At 48.4% G+C, this 17392-nt stretch overlaps 1 protein-coding gene across 5 annotated transcripts in view; it reads left to right on the forward strand.

Moving 5' to 3' along the window:
* The first annotated feature begins 383 nt into the window (after positions 1-383).
* The window catches only part of Ptk2b (protein tyrosine kinase 2 beta), a 121329-nt gene continuing 104320 nt past the window's right edge, over positions 384-17392 (forward strand). For 2 of the 5 annotated variants that reach the window (XM_057785953.1, XM_057785957.1), the window contains exon 1: positions 385-571. The gene's annotated coding sequence lies outside the window, so the exon portion shown is untranslated. Of the gene's footprint in view, positions 581-17392 lie in introns of all 5 variants that reach the window. The other 3 variants (XM_057785954.1, XM_057785956.1, XM_057785955.1) reach the window with 3 other exon arrangements.

Consider the following 17392-nt stretch of genomic DNA (forward strand, 5'->3'; position numbering starts at 1 on the left):
CTTCTGAGTGGAGAGATTAAATCTCCAGAGGGTTGAACTTAAGATAGCCACCACTACACTTAGTCTTAGGCCCGTTGGTTCTGGGACTGGAACCCACTTCGATGTGTGGGGACACTGGGTCACAGCTGCTAAGAACATGAGACAGGTCTAATGACCAAAGGCTGCAGAGAAGGAGTGGAAGAAGTCAGGGGAGGTAGGAGCTGGGGTGGGGGGAGTGGTCAACCAATTGCTAGAAGCTGGATATACCTGAGGACCCCTCGTGGGGCCCTAAGGCAATGGCCCTGGTCCCCGGGTCAGTTGGGTAGCTCTGGGAATTGCAGGCGGCGTCTATTTCAGAGTTTATGGTAAGAGGCTGGAGCCTGCACACACACACAGACAGCACACCCCACCCTTTAAGGAAGTAGGGAGGAGAGCAGCAGGGGTGTGGTTAACGACCGAGAGGAGGAGGGGGGAAAACAACCTGTCAGCCTCTTACTAAGCCTCGGCGGGCCGAGCCGCGAGTCCTACCTGCGGCGGTCGCACTCACCTGGCCCAGCCCGGAGCCCTGGCCCGAGTCCGCGCCTCGCCCGCGGTGAGTCCTGTACGTCGCTACACAGCGCCGGGGTCGGGGACCCGTCAATCGTTCGACTTAGGTGGAAAGCTGAAGGGGGGCTACAGTTCCGGTCCTTCGGGGAACCTGGACGCGGCTGGGAATTCCTGGAAAGGGGGCCAAAGACCCAGAAAGTCGGAGGCGCTGAGCAGGTGCTCATGCTGAGCTTACCGCCCCGAGCTGGGGGAGAAGGGATCTATTTTTGGACTTCTTCTGAGACCAAAGGGTGTTTCCCCCGTTTTGTCCTGTTAGCTTATTCAGACAGGGGAGGCTGGGGCCACGGTTTGAAGAAAGCTTAAGGAAGCAGCTTGCTTCTAAAGGTTGGTTTGGGGAGCCCCAGATCCAACCCGGAGCTTCAGAATCCAACTTCAGCTCCAAAGCAGCCCTCTGCCCAGGCACTGCGCGCTTTTCTCCCCGGTGCCCTTCGGAACCCTGTGGCCTCATTCCCACCCCATCCCCAACCTCTGGGACGTTTTTTTCTGGGTTCTCCAGAGGAACCATGCCAATGTGTGTGTGTGTGTGTGTGTGTGTGTGTGTGTGCCAAAGTTCCAAAGTTCACACTGGCCGCAAGGGCTCATTTTGAAGCTGCTTTCCCCATGCTACTCAAGGGTTAAGTTCTGGGCTGCTGTTCCTGCTGCCAGGCTGTGCGTGGGCAAAGCTTTGGGTGGGTGAACAGTGAGCATATGGGTGATGTTCTGAGGCCCACCAAGCCCTGCCACCTGCCCTCACCCTCAGCCATATGACACCATCATCTCCCATCATCCCCAAACTGGAAGCAAGATTCAACTGGGCTCTTTGAAGGAACCAAGCCTGAACCTGGAGGGTGTGTTGGGGGGTGGGTGGCATTAGCAAGAAGGACTTGAAAGCAAGAGGGAGAAGAACCTTACGGATCTTGAGCCAGACTGGAGCCCCCGCTGAGACAATGCGCATGGCATGGAAAGGGTAGGGGAGCCAGGCAGCCCCTGTGTGCTCAGGTTGACAAGCCCTTGCCTTTTACAACTGCTGGGTGTGGGGGCAGCGGTGCAAGAAGGATGCAGAGAAGGAAAAAAAAAGTGATTCACGGCACTTGGGAGGAAGGAAGGAGTCACATTCATAAGAAAGACCTAACTTTGGCAGGACAGTCTGCCTACCTTCACTCACTTACGAGCTTCCCACCCGCAGCCAGGTGCAGCTGTCAGGTGAGGGGAGACTTGGAGCAGCCTGTCATGGCTCCAGTTGGCTAGGACAGAGGCAGGAGAGGCGGGGCTGCCGTGGGAAGAGGCAGAATTCCACCAATACAGAGCCTGAGGGTGGGCAGGGCTGGTCAGGGACAGATCCTGAATCTTTCGGGCAGAAACCACTGTGAGAACTGAAGATCAATAGGGATTAACCAAGCAAGAGACAGAAAGGAAGTCAGAGCCCGAGAAGTACAAACCGAAGGCTAAGGGCAGCAAGAGACAACGGAAAAATGAAAACAGCCAAGTAGCTGAGCGTATTGGGAGCCTAGAGTGCAAGGGGGAGGGGGAACTGCAGCCGTAAGTAGAGGATGCTCTCCCCCCTCCCACAAGGCCTGGGAGGCGTGCTCAGGCTGCCATGGCAACTCCTCTGGGAGCAAAGCTTGGAACCTGGAGCTGCTTGAAACTTCCCAGCGTGCTTCCCCTCCGAGACGGAGGTGCGGGATTTAGCAAACGAAAACAAGGGGCATTCAAATTTGAATTTTAAATGAGCAAATTTGTTGAAGATTTTGTTGTCGGTGTTGAGTACGATTCATACAGTATTTGGGAGATACCTAACACTCAGACATTACTCACAGTTTATCTCAAACTTAATTGGACGTCCTGAGTCTGTCTGGGAAGTGGAGGTTGGTGCTCTACCAAGCAGTCTAGACTGAGAGCTAACTCAGTGCCCCGGGAAAAGGCTCCGGGCATGTTTCTTTTGTGACAAATCATGATAGACCTAGTTGGAGGCTCCTTCCGTGATTGGTCATGATATTACTATTGAGGAAAGAAAATCAGCACCTTGCTCCGTTTATTGATCTGCAGAGCTGAATGTGTGTGTGTGTGTGTGTGTGTGTGTAGAAACTGTGAAAGCAGTAGGTTACTTGGCAGTACCTTGGAAAGAAATTGGACCAATGGTTCTAATGGATCAAGCTGCTGGATTCTCCCGGCCTCAGAGCCTGTTTGTCTAGGTGTTAGGGTAGGAGGATGCTTGATACAATGTGGAAATCTGCATTCGAGAGCTATGCAAAAGTACTATATACTAATTTTAAATAACACATTCACAGACAGTGACCAAAAGAGCACCCACAAACTGCTTGGGGTGCGTCTATTTCTGTTTGCATTTATAGAATGCCTAGAGGTCTCAGGGAAAATGTGTGGTAGGGTTGGTTCCTGCTTCTAGTGGAAAAAGTTAGCCTCTGGACAGGGGCAGAGATGAGGAGTGGAGGGTGGACACAAAGTTATTTCCTCGGGGTTCCTTGCCCATCCACTAACCCGTTTCAGAGGCAGATGAGATCTTTCTGGAGACTGGCAGGTGGGAAGAGAGGAGTTGTTCCAGAGAAATCTGAATGGATGAAAGGAGGAGCTGTGAGAAACACCCAGCGCAGCCCACACCCACAAATGCACCATAAAATCAGATCTTCGTTATTCTTCGGTGTATAATAGGTTCCTTATTAGAAAGCTCAAGCTGGAGCTAGAAGAAGGAAGGGCGCCCTGTGAAATGGGTCCCAACTTTAATGAGAACATTCCTAAGGCGTTAGAGACCTCCTAAAAGGAAAGTTGGGAGGAGTTGAGAATTTGGAGAGAGAGAGAGAGAGAGAGAGAGAGAGAGAGAGAGAGAGAGAGAATGAAAAGTATGTTTCCTTTGTGAACTGCTCGGTTATAAATGGTCCTCCTCTCCAGTAGTGAATCTCTCTGTCCCCCAGTCCAGCCCATTTTGTCCCCAGTCCCTTAGTGTGCCACTTGAGACAGAGATAATCAGAGATATTCGGTGGTAGCTGTGCATATTTGCACGGCCAAGGCTGTGGTAAGTCCTGCAGAAAAGGCAAGCATGACTCTGACTTAACTTAGCATTCCCTGAATCTGGCTATTCAAGCCGTTCAGGTTTTCAAGGGAAATTAGCATTTCACACACAGAGAACGCGGATGCTGATACCGGTGCAGACCACACATATCAGAAGCCACTGCCCCCCGCCCCGTAATTCTAACGAGGATGGATATAATTCATTCTATAGTTGGTGAGTCCAACTCAGAGATGTTCAGGAAATGAACTCTTGTGTGCAACATCCCAGCCTCACCGTACTTCAGGGATCGAAATCTCCCTTAGGAGCTGCCTAGCCTTTCCCCTCACAGACCTTGGCAAGAAGTCTGGCACTTTGCCAGTTCCATGTGGCCAAACACTGCTAGGGCAAGCACAGCTGCTAGAGAGGAGAGGGGAAGGGGCAGAGGCTCCTCTGGGGTGGACCCTGTTTAGTGGGGTCCTCGGTCTCTAGTTTTCTCATGGCCCAGGATCTACTAATCTCAGACTACCTGACTGACCTCCCAGGGGAATGGGAGCTTAAAGCAGTTAGCCAAGAGGCAGTGGGAACAGAGAGGGCACAGCTGAGATTGTTTGGGAACCCAAGCAAGGTTAAAAAAATATAGTCATGTGATTCTCATATATTTCATGCCAGTCTCAAGGCAAAGGAAGAAGAGCAAGGCCCTGGTAACCCTAACAGGCAACTTCTATCAAGCAGTTGAATGGTCAGGAATTTAGACTTATAATGACTCTACCTAGACCTTCTTTGGGACCTTGGGAAAATCATTCTGCTGCGGCTTCCTATCTGTAAGGCTGGGGTGGTAGCAGGCCTTTTGAGGGCGAGGTGAGGTGCTTTACGTTAGCCAGGACACAGATAAAATAGAAATGGTAGTGGCTATCACCCATAGCAGGGTAGGAGAGCCCCGACTTCCACCTCTGTGCTGGGTGGCCCCATGATTGCCAGAGCGCTGGTAGTCTGGCGGAGGAGTCGGGCCTTCAGAGCACTGGGGATATAGACATGTACCCAGAAGTATGGGCAATTGTTTCAATATTAGCATCCCATGGGGGCGTGCTCATGTACCAACTTAATAACCTCTGCTGTGCATAAAACATAATAGACATAGTAGACACTCAGAATTGCAAACTCTCCTATGTCTTGATACTTATGAGCTGCCCCTGAGCCTATGGGGCAGCACTGGTTTTTATTATTTTGCTTGACTGTGTAGTATACATGTTTGCAGCCAGGGGCAGGGGGCAGGGGGTGCTGTGCAAACACAGGTGTGTCCATGGTTTAGGCCAGAGGTCAGCCTCAGGCATCCTTCCCCTGAATGCCATCTTAATGGGTCTATCTTTGTTTCTTTTCCTATTGCTCTGAACCAATACTCTGACAGAAGCGGCTTAGAGGAGAAAGTCCAGTCAGTCATGCAGAGTTGTCAAGGAGGCAGGAGCTTGAAGCAGTTGGCCACATTAGATCCTCAATCCTCAAATGGTGCCACCCACAGTGGGTGTGTCTTCATGCCTCAATTAATGCAACCAATCACCACACTCCTCCACAGGTGAGCCCAGAGTCTGGATTCTGTCAAGCTGACAATGAACACTAGCTACCACAGGGTCTCACCATTAGCTTGCTGATTCTGCTTGGTCAGTGGCTGGCCAGCAAGCTCCAGGGATATGCCTGCTTAAGTCTCCCCAGACCAAGCACTTTCTCAGCTGAGCCATCTCTCCTGCCTGGTTTTATTTTGTTTAAGGTTTTGGGGATAGCTACGTAGTAGCCCAGCTTGGCTTCAAACCTTGCTCTCCCTCCCCTAACCTTCCCAGTGATGAGATCTCAGGAATGTACTGCCATGCCCAGAAATTTCTTTCTTTTTTTTTCTGGTGCTGGGGAGCTGGGAACTCGGGGTCTCACAAACGGCAGGCAGCCACCCTCTACCAGAGTTGTACCTCAGCTTCTCTTTTTTCCTGTTCCTGAGGTCACAAACTGCCTTCTGACACAGAAGAATGTCACCCTGAGTGCCAACTCAGAGGTGCCAGAGGCAAAAACTCAACAGTTCTTACTGTAGCTCTCCACCCCCAATCCAGCGTGCTCTGAGTACAGCCAGACTGAATTAGCTCTCAGGTCAGGAAAGATGATGTCCACTGATACCATCAGGCGCTGGAGCCCGAAGGCCCATTTAATCGGGTAGGCAAGCAGAACATGGTGGCTATTCTTTCTAGGCCTTCTCATTTAGCTGCAAAACTCTGAGCTGTGTGAGGGGGTGGTGGGGGAAGGGGCAGTCTTTTGAGTCACTCTGCTGAGTCTCAAGGTATAATTATTACTCACGATGACAGTTTGATTAAGAGAGCAGACTCCAGGCTGCACATTTTGATGCGTGTCTACCTAGATGCAATGGGCAGACTGATACAGCGTGGAGCTTGGTTTTTGAGACACAGACTCTTCAGATAGACTTCGGAGGTCTTTACCTGGTGGGCACCGCTCTGCGCTCTGGGTCTCTCCAGGTTTTCCTTTTGCCCAGTGCTAATGAGACCAGGACTCTTACAAGTTCTTTATCAAAGTGATTAAGGCCAAGAGAACCAGCGCCAAGCCCCAGGAAGGTCGGGTACCTCCATAGCTCACTTGATGTTTTCTTCCTCCCCACTCCCCTGACGTCTTAGCTATAGTTCACTAATAACCGCCACCCGCCGCCACACACACACACACACACACACACACACACACACACATTCGCCCTCTCTTTCCTTTTGTGCTCTAAAATCCACCCACAGAAAATCTGAGAAGACCACTTGGGAAAGACAGGGGGCCCACAGGAAACCACCCAGTCCAGACTGAAGCATGGGTGGGCTTAACTCTTGTCTCAGAAAGCAGTCAAACTGGTTCGCTTCTCCCATGAAAGCTGAGGGTAGCCTTCCCTTTGCCTGTGTGTCTGAGATTTTACACACACACACACACACACACACACACACACACACACACACACACACATCCTACATCTCCCTACCCCCAAATCCCTGGCCTCCCGGCCCCTGGCCTGTCCTTCTCTCTTATACCCATGGTGCTCAGTGGTTCCTTTCAGGGCAGCTGGGAGTTTGAATCTGACCCCTCTACCACTTTCCTTTCTGCAGCTGAGGTCCTGGCGACTCGAAACGGGCACACTGTGTTCTGATTTCTAAAGTAGCTTTGCCCTCTTTCCACCTGCTCCAGCACCCAAGATTCTTTGTTCCTCAGTGGCAGCCTGCGGTGAGGGCGCATTCCCAGCCAGTCATCTCAGGTCACCTCCACACCTTCCTACTCAGGGAGTTGTCCCTCCCCTCAGGCTCCCCAGCATCGGTGACAACATCCGGTTCAGGGCTTTCCACTCAGGGCACAGGTGCTGGCTGGCTTCTGACTTTCAGAGTCATCAGCTGAGGTAGTTGTGAGAAGGTGTAAACCCCGATTCTCAATTCTATCTTAGGGCAGCCGAGCCTCCGCCTAGCCAGCCCTTCAGTGAATCGAAGACCTGAGCTCAGCAGCCTGGGCCCTGGAGTCTTCCATGATTGGCTGTATAGTTTTGAGAGTCTTTCTCCACTGTTTTTCTTATTTGAGAAAGAAATGGTACCATGTGTGTGACAGAATCCTTGGGAGAAATGCTTGATGCCTGTCACCATGTCCCTTAAAATATCACAGGCACCACGCCAGGGAAGAAAGATGATTTGGGGTCAGAAAGATTGTGGATCTGAGTCTTAACTCATTTCCTATCTGCACGGGCTTTACTGAGCCTGGGTTTCTTCATTTGAATTCCGTCCCCATATTTGTTGAATGTTTCTCTGCTCCCCAGCCCTCTGCAAGTTGGGGTGGTGGGTCCTACTCCTCCAATCTGAAGACTCCTATCTGCATCAGCAAATTCACAGTCTGTCAGGGCAGAGGATACCACATGGGGAGACATGCCTGTAAGAAAAGATGGGGACTTGTGGTGCTGTGAGAAAGGCATGGCGTGCATAAGACTAGAGGAGAGGGACCTTACTTCTGGATAGGATGTCCCACAGAGCTTCCCGGGAAGGTGGTGTTGGGAAACGCTCTGAAGGGCAAACAAGGATTCATCTGTGGGAACTTGGCATCTCGCTTGTGTCCAAAGAAAAGCGTAAATAGAAGCCTGGAGGTGGGTGGAAAGGTAGAGTTTGGGTGAGTCACTCCGGGTGGAGCCAAGGGTAGCACAAAAAAACAAGAGTCAATACAGGTAATGAGTGAGATAAGGCCTGGCTGTGGAAGCTGCAGACTGTGGACATGGTTGAGAGAACTTGGGGTCTTTATTGGGAAGGCTGCAGCTGGGAGCTGTTGGGTAAAGGGAATGTCATCAGATTTGGGAGCCGGGTACAGAGTAGATGGGCTAGCAGAAAACCTGAGCTTGCACAGGGAGTAGACTTTAAACAGTCCGGACTTTAAGAGTCAGAACAAAACTGTGGGGTGCAGGGTGGTCTCAGGGGGTGGGAGGGGCATCCAGGAGAGTATCCAGGCATTGATTTTCTCAGTGCTACAGTTGGTTCTTTGGTGAATCTGAAAGCTGCAATGAAGGCTTCTGGGAGCATTTGCTTGCATAGACTGTATAGGTTACTCTTTTTGATCCTTTTGGGGGGGGGTTGTTTCTGTTGCCGATAGGAGCTCGCTCTCTCTCTCTCTCTCTCTCTCTCTCTCTCTCTCTCTCTCTCTCTCCTAACAGTAGTCTGTGATCCCCTTTGGAAACCTGCACTCCCCCATCATAGCCTCCTGGTTTCTTGGCTGCCCTAATCTGCAGAGTTTATTTACGTAGTTCCAGGGTCAATTCTTCCAAGGCAGAGAAGTGATTTTCCTCGCTAGGTCCTTCATACATCCACAGACTCCGTAGTCATGAGACTTCATGCCCCCATCTCTCCTTCCCTGCACTCTCATGCCTGTCTGAACCTGGCTACACAGACTAGCTCTTCCTCATTCCTAGCCCTAGGAGCCTGAACCACTGGCTGTGACAAGAAGACATTACCAAGCCTCTTGAATTCTTCAAGGCCAGGGTGCTTTTGTCCAAGGCAGAGACTTCCCAAAGCCTAAAGAGGAGTCATGAATCAAGAGAAGGAGCCCCCAAATCCCTTTACAAATCCACTCTTGAGTCTCCCAAATGCTCTAGACAGTGCCTTATTGACCATCTTCTTCATCCTTGCTCTGAGCTTGTCTGGGCCCGAATGAGGAAAGCCATAAAATGGGAATTGATGTTGCTTTAGTGAAGAATTAAAAGTAAACAAGAGAGACCCACAAGGCAGGAGTTGGCAGGGATCCCAGGGAACAGCAGAGATAGATCATCAGCATACGTACAGTCGCTTGGACTTCACCCTCACAGTGGGCATAAGCCTATCTCTTGTGCTCGTGGACTCTGAGCTTCTGGCTGCTGTGGTCCTTAGAGGTGAGGACACCTTGTATACATTAATTGTTTATTTGCGGTGAATCTCTCATCCCTTAGTGGGGACCTGACTATATAGAAAGATGCTGTTCTGTATGTTTGAGCTGAACACTCAGCCCCTAAGCTATGTCTACATCTAGAGACGCCTGAAGGATTGGAGAGCCTTGCCCTGGGTTGGGGAGCTTGGGTCAGTGGTATGCATAGTTGAAGGCTGCTCACACAAATTCCTGGAAAGGTGTGTGTGTGTGTAATTTTCACCTCTGAACTTACACATATGCTTAGGGAAAGACAATTCATGGCTTTACTTGATTCTTCAAGGAACATTGCGCTAAAAAGATTAAGACACTGGCTTAGTGGATAAGAGTACTTGTTGTACAAGCAAGTGGATGTGAGTTAGAACCTCTGGTACCCACAGAAAAAGCTGGCCATGGCTGAAAGTGCTTGTATGTAACTGCAGTTCTGTGGTTGGGGTAGAGAGAGGTGGATCATAGAGTTTGATGGCTAGCCAATCTACTGGAATCGAGACCTTCTGGTACTGTGAGACCCTGTTTGAAAGAGTAAGATAGAGAGCAATCGAGGACATGTGAGGCCTTTGTCCAGCCTCCCCCATGGACCTTATACATAGATATGCAAGTACCACACACACAGACCGTGTAGTACCATACATGAACACACATGCAGCCTCCAAATAATTTTTAACTAAGATCAAGACATATTCATGACTTCATGGTTGACTCTTGTTTAATTTAGATGGGAGGCCCCAGGGAGCACACAGTACACTGTTCCGAGAGGCACTGCTGCGTTCTAAGGACACGATAGGGCACTAATATATGGTGGGCATTTATGCACGGGTTGTGTACACATATGCACCTGAGAAATTTATGATCCCAGTGAAGAAGACCTTTTAGTAAAGCTAATTTGAATATATCAGGTTTTAGGCTAATAGTTCATATATTATTTTAGTGACACATTTTATATCACATACTATATGAAAAAGTATGCTAACTTAAAAATGCAGCTTTCCCCCAGCTCTTTCATTGAGCCAATCACTAGGGCCTCCCTTCATTAGCTGTGGCCTGTAATGGTCACCATCCCACTGGCTAGGGGAGGTAGCTATTCTTTATTACATCACAATGTTTTATTTTTTTTAAACAATGACTTTTTAAACTATAGCTTAAATATCAAAAAGTGTACCCTTTTATTATATTTTTAAAAATTATTTATCTGGTTTTTTAAGATTTATTTTAATTTAATTTTATTTTTATTTATCTTAATTTATCTTAATTTATTTTAATTTTAGCAGGTGTCTCACCTGCATGTGCGTCTATGTAAGGGTATCAAACCCCCTGGAACTAGAGTTACAGACAGCTGTGAACTGACATGTGGGTGCTGGGAATTGAACCCGGGTCCTCTGGAAGAGCAGCCAATGTTCTTAACTGCTGAGCCATCTCTCCAGCCCCAGATGTACCCTTTTAAATCTGCAGTTCAGTGAGTTTCTAAAATTTTATGTTCACACATCTGTGTAAATGCTGCCACTGCCAATCACAGATGTTTTCGTTATTCTAGAAGGAAACCCTGAACCATGAACCATCATTTTCCACCATTTCCCTGGCATTGCTAGTATGCTTTCTACTTGTGTGGACTTTGTCTTCCAGACAGAATGCAAGTGGAGTCATAGCCTCTGTGATTTGCTTCCTCCTTTTAGCAAAATGTTCTGAAGGTCTGTGCATGTTGTCATATCTCTAGCTCTTTGTTCTGTTTTCACTGATGTATAACCTTCTATTGTATGGATATATCACATTAAATACCACATTAAAACGGTGTTTGAGAATTCCATACATAGGTACACTGTAGTTACATCATTTCTATCCATACCTCTAACCTCTCCCACTCCTCCTGAGTACCCCCAAATCCCTTCTATAGTGTGAATGTGCGCACGCACGCGCGCGCGCACACACACACAGAGAGAGAGAGAGAGAGAGAGAGAGAGAGAGAGTCCAGTTAGTGTTTCTTCTATTTACATGTGTGTAGAGCTGATCTCAGGGCTTGGGTATCAATCAGGTCTAGCAGCTATTGGCTGACTTTAGTTCTCTAGTTAGGGGTGGAGCCTTGCGACCTCCTTCCCCTTTATGTTGGTATGTTAACTGGTGCAATCTTGTGCAGACAACCATATTGTGTCTAGAGGACTATCTCACAGCAATCCTCCTGGTTCTCCGGCTCTTGCAATCCCTTTGGCCCCTCTTCCATGGTGCTCCCTGAGTCGTGGGTATAGATTCTGTCTATATGTCAGATCCCATGTGGGTCTGAGCACCCCACTGTCACTTATTGCACTCTGCCCAGCTGTGGTTCTCTGTAAAGTCCCCCCCAAAAAAACTGGAAAAAGAAGCTTCATTAACAAAGGGGCGAGAGCTGCATTCTCTAAGAATATAAGGATAAGCATTTAAAAGGCAGCTGAATACTATATCAATCTGGTAAAGTGATATTAGTAGGTTCTCGTCTATGGTCTATGACCTCTTAAGCCATGGACGTTTAATTCTGTTTACATCACCAGGTCTGAGTTCCTGCCCATTAAGTGGGACTTAATGCCAACCAGATGGCTGTTGGTTAACCCCAAGATAGTAGTACTACAACTACACAGTTGAATCTTGTCGACTAGATATTATTGCAACCATCAGTAAATCCTTGAATTCTTGATTGCCTTTGTTGTCAGTTGTTTTCTTGATCTTAGCTATGAAATATTAAATAAAATAACAGTTTTAATTTGAGTCTCCATAATTGCTAAGGATGTTGAATATTTTAAAAGATATTTTAGAGTTATTTTTTATTTCTTCTTTTGAGAACTCTCTGTTCAAATGTGTGGTGGTTTGTTTAAGAGTGCCCCCCCCCCCGTAGGCTCATATTTGAATGCTCAGTCATCAGAGAATAGCACTATTTGAAAGGATTAGAAGGATTGGGAGGTAAAGGTCTTGGAGGAAGTGTGACACTGGAAATGGGTTTTGACCTTTCAAAAGCCCACACCAACCAGGCTCAGTTTCTCTCTCTCTCTCTCTCTCTCTCTCTCTCTCTCTCTCTCTCTCTCTCTCTCTCTCTCTCTCTCTCTCCTGCCTGTGGATCAGGAAGTAAGCTCTCAGCCACTGTTCCAGCATCTACCTGCTACCATGCTCCCTGTCATGATGGTGATGGAGTCACCTTCTGAAACTGTAAACCAGACCTCAATTAAATACTGTATAAGTTGCCTTGGTCATAGTTTTGTCATAACAAAAGAACAGTAATTAAAACAATTTCTCTATGTTCTTGTCTGTACTTGTTACTGTTTGTAATTTTGACTTTAACCATCTTGGTGAGGATGAAGTATCTTATTGCTAATTCCAACTTAATTTCTTTGATGACTAATGATATTGTGTACCTTTTCATATCCTGTGGACACTCAAAATGTTTCCTTTGAAAAAATAGCTATTTAAATCCTCTGAAAAGCACATCTAGGAGTCCACAGTATAACCATCCAATTCACTGCTCTTCGAAAGACTTCCTAAAGCACTTAGTTTATGAAACCATTCCTATAATAAAAATTACTGTTCTAAATCATTGATTGGGAAAGAAAGTAGTTCTGTTAAATGACCTTTATAATCATGCCCAGCTAGCAAAATCATGCAGGTGGCTTTAGACTCGTCTCTTTCCCAGTTGACTTTTATTTGAAATATGATAATTTGGAGAGAAATTCATGACTTGAAAGACATGGAAAGGGTTGGATATTAAATTTTTCTTTTCTGATTTAGTTTGGGGGAGGAGAAATCTCAGAGTCAGGCAGAAGTGATATTAAAAATGGGTCAGTGAACAGCAGGATGGATGGATGATGGAGAGATGATGGGTGGATGGGTGAAAAACAGGTAGATGGAGAGACGAGGGATGGATGGATGGATGATGGATGCCTAGGTGGACAGGCGGAGAGGTGGATGAATGATGCATGGCTAGATGGATGGGAAGAAGGACGGGTGTATCAGTGGATTAATGAATGAATAAACCAGAGAAAGAATGCAATCTAGTGACCCAGTCAATCAAGCAGCCAGAGCAGTCTTTCCAACTTCACTTAGGATCGTCTCCTCCCCCTCAGAAAAGTGGCGCTGCTTTCAGTTTACACTCCACAGAGCTATATAAAAGCAGGTTTTGATTACAAATTTGAAATGGGATACTATATTTCCCGTTGCTTGGGATATCTTTTCCACATTCTTTGAAAAGAGGAAGTAGTCTTGTTTGCTTGGTTTGTAGATGTGACTGAGACACTCTGGATTCTATGTCACCACCCAGGCCTTTCAGGGACAGGACATGGTACAGGAGCTTCTTATCTTTCATCTTATCTTTTCGTGTTTAGGACCCTTTGTCACCACTTTCCCTATCAGTGTGAAGACTTTCGGGTCACTGTCACTCTCAAGGCCCTGTCCCTTCTCTGGTGTCCAGTTGGGACAGGCTACCCAGAGACCACAAGCCTGATGACTCATCACCAGCTTCCACAGACAGAAAACACACGTGAGTTAGTGACCGAGGCCCTGGTGTCTGGTCCCAGTGTAGGCCAAGGAAAGAGGAAGCATGTCAGACAAGAGGGTAAGAAAGGAAGCTGTGGCCAGTTACATGAAGAAGTGGCAGACGTGTCCCAAAACTGCAGAGGTGACTTTGAAAGCCTCAGACCCTGGAGAGGGAAAGGTAGCAGGTACTCTGTGGATAGACCTTCATGGTAACAACATGAAGGGTGGGCGCCTGGAAGATTCGCTCAAGACATTATACAGTGGCGATTGGGTTCTGGGAGCAAGATTTAGTAGAGAGCTTTGTGGGTGGGGGTGGGACTGGGGCTTCTTTTCTCTTCTCCCCTCCTGCCCCCCATTCCCTCCCCTCCTCTATCTTTTATTCACCCCCTTTTCTTTCCCATCCTCTGCTCTTCCCTTCCCATCCTTTCCCTTCTCTCAAGACACAGTGTCATGCAGCTCAGGCTGACTCTCACTCCCTCTGAAGCCAAGAATGACCATGCACTTCTCATCTTCCTGCCTCTACCTCCTGATTGCTGGGATCACAGCCATAAGCCACAACACCCAGCTTATGTAACATTAGGGATCAGCGCCAGACCAAGGCTTTACATGCTAAGCACTCTACCAACTGAGCCCAAGCCCCAATCCTGACTCCTTCCTTCATTGATGGTGATCAGTGGCTTTGGGATTAGGGGTTCATATATGTACCACTCAGTAAAGGTTCCAGATCCATCCCATAGGCTCTTAGTAGTCACTGTGTGTGTATGTGGGTGACTGTGTTTACTCTGTGTGTTGGGGGTGATGTACTTATTGTGGCCAGGTGCTGTGATAACACTGTGGACATAGAGGTGAACCGGAAACTACCTTCCAGACAAGGATAGCTTCAATGCACACCACACGAGTTGCCAGAGATTGGTACAAATGTCACTGGGTCTCTAAGGCCAGAGTACCAATGCTACTAAGGAGAGGCTACAAAGGCTTCACAGGTGACGTAGCTCAAGGATAGGGTTTCAAGAGTGGTTGGGATCAAGCCAACAGAAGATTGGTGAGATACTTCCCACGCAGAAGACACGGAAGACTGGCTGGTATGGGGAAATGAACAGCTCAAGGAATCAAGATTTAGCACAACTGTGATATGAGCAATGCAAACAGGGTGCATGCAGAGCGGTCCTCTGTCATGGCGGCTTGGCATTATTCTCCAGAAGTCACTGAAAGTGTAGGAGCAGCACGTTCGGCCGCATGGGTTTTCATGCTGGGAACAGACTCAGCATTTTGTTTTGGAGAGAAGGATTCTGATCCCAGGCCAGAACTCTAGCGCCAAGCTCACAAAGGCTCCAGCTACATGATTTGCAGACAGGCATTCTGGGTGTGGTCAAGGGCTATGAGCCAGGCTGTGGCACTGCTGATGTACATCAGGGCACTGTGGAAGACCCCCAGGGACACAAACCCCAGTGCCTGATGTCTCTGGGCATCTACCGTGTCACAGCTACCCACACTGCTGGCTGCCAGGGAAGCTGGTGTGGTGCAGTGGTCCCCCAAGGGCTGTTCTACAGGAACCCGCTTCCTGCGTTCTTTCTCAATACTGGTATAGGCCGTGGGAGAGTGGGGCAGAGGCAACAGAGGACTTGGCCAGGCGAGCAAGAACTGACCTGTCTCTAGCGGAGGTGCAGAGGATGAAGATGGGTTATTCACCAGGAATGGGGAACTCACGAAGAGCTTGCCTATGTGAAATGCATGGGTGGCAGACAGATGTGTGGTTTTGCCCTACGATTGGAACAGGATCCCCAGAGTGTCTGGGGTATGCAGAATGAGAGGACTCTGGCATAGGGAATGATCTGGGTATGGACAGACACTCATGCCCCTCCTTCTCCCAGAGGCCTCTTCCAGAGCATATGGCTGCTCCACTCCGCTTTTCCTGGCCCATGTTTTCTAGAGACAAAATTATTTTTCACAAGTACACGCTTTGCTAAATGAAACGGTGGGAAGGCCAAGGTCTTGTTTCATGTCCTCTGTCTTCCAGTCCTAATCCAGCAAATATCAGGATTCAGAGTTCTTAGTCAGTGGTGAGGGGGAGCATTTGGTCACACACAGGGGGACTTTAGAAGATCTGCAGGGAAGATCAAGTACAGAGATGATCTCTGATCCCTCTGGGAATGATGGGCAGCAGCGGGACTCGGACTAAAACAGGACACACGGAACCTCGCTGGCTGCTGTTATAGGTCAGCTCACAGAAGGCCCCTCAGCCTAGGTTATGGCTGCTCCAGGGAAGAATAAGCCCAAGGAAAGATTGTGTGAGGACTCACGGAGGCTGGCGGCTGCAATGGTCCCCTCACTGACTACATAGTGACCTTAGAGCCTCCAGCATCATAGCATGGAGTCATGCTTCCCAAGGCCTCACTTCGAATTTCTCAGACTCACTGAGGCTTGAACTCCTGGCTCCAGAGCCATGGCTTTTACACTTGTCCTAAATGCCACACTTCTGGCAGTTTTGCAGGTCGAACAGGGACAGCGTTTTGAAAGACTCTGGAGTGAGGGGCTGCAGAACAGTCCCCCAAACAGTCCTTTTAGGGGTTGTGCTTCTTCGGGGTGCATCTTAGAAACCCCTTACCCGAAACTTGGTGAACATTCCAGCATCTGTCCACCCAGGCAACAGTTGCTTCCTTTTTCTTGGTTTGGTTCGTTCTCAGTGCTTCCTCTACCCAAAATGGTTCCAATGAACCCTGCTTGAAATAACAACACCGTGCTATCAAGATGACCCGCTATTGACTCAGGGTATTCTGACTTCAAGGCTGCTTTGGCCAGGCTTTGCCCTTGATCCACCACACTGTCTTTCTCGGGACCCCTACGCCTGACTCCCCACCTGTCTCCCCAAAGCATCCATCTCTGCGCTGTTCGTCGCGCAGGCCTCTCCTTCTGCTCCATGGTCTCCTTCATTGCGTGTACAGCTTCCTCAATGAGCTCATGAATCCAGAGGAAGCCTTGGCACCTGTGTCCTACTTGATGGGTTACAAGGAACCTGTGGCTGGTGTCTGCTGTAGTACCGGAAGGGACGAGAAAGAAACTAAGACCAATCTGAGTCATCCCCACAATCTCGAGCAGCCCGTGCTGAGATCTATCTACAAAGGCCTGGGCAATGGGGGAAAGGGGACAGCTGCTGGGCCCACTGGAAGCTGAGCTGACTGGGAACCAGAGTCAGTGGGTTCCTCAGCCTTTAAAATAGTTAGATTTACCAATTTCACCCAGGGAATTGCCACCCCGACGGCTATATCAGGAATGTTTTTTTTCAGGCCAAAAACAGTGCTGCTTTTGGCAACTAAACCTGTGTCAGGAATTTTATCTACGATCAATCCCTCTTGGTTAATTTTTAATTTGGGGGGTTCATCTATTCCAGATCTTTTCTCTCTATGGTACTGAGCCTCTCCTTGTGCCCTGCAGCTCTCCCCCGATTTGAGGGGGCTCTCTATTGGAGCTCCCTCCCCCAACACTGTCTGAGTCTTGTTCTTTGCCTTGGTCCATGCTTACAAAGCCCCTGGTGCCTCCTAAGATTATGGTGCCTCCATGACTTCTGAATAAATCCCAGAAGCTCTGGAAGGTTCCAGACTTGTCTCTGTGAAGTTCTTCCCCTCGCTGCTTGTTTATATCTGTCTGATGACAGTGTCCTCCAGACACTCCAGAATCTACCTTACCAGAACCCAGCTAAAGTTCCTGCCTCACACGACTGGTAACTACTCTTCAGTCTTCTATAAGTCATTAACAATTACCATGCACACTGATTGCCAGAAAATGCTTGGAGAAAGAAGCCCAAGCCCAGGTCTTTTTTCCATTCCTTTTCAAGATAGTGGTGAGCATGCTCATCTACTTCCCTGCCCCGGACTCCATGATCCCGAGGGACCC

The sequence above is a fragment of the Chionomys nivalis genome, chromosome 12, assembly GCF_950005125.1.
Source record: "Chionomys nivalis chromosome 12, mChiNiv1.1, whole genome shotgun sequence".
Lineage (NCBI taxonomy): Eukaryota > Metazoa > Chordata > Mammalia > Rodentia > Cricetidae > Chionomys > Chionomys nivalis.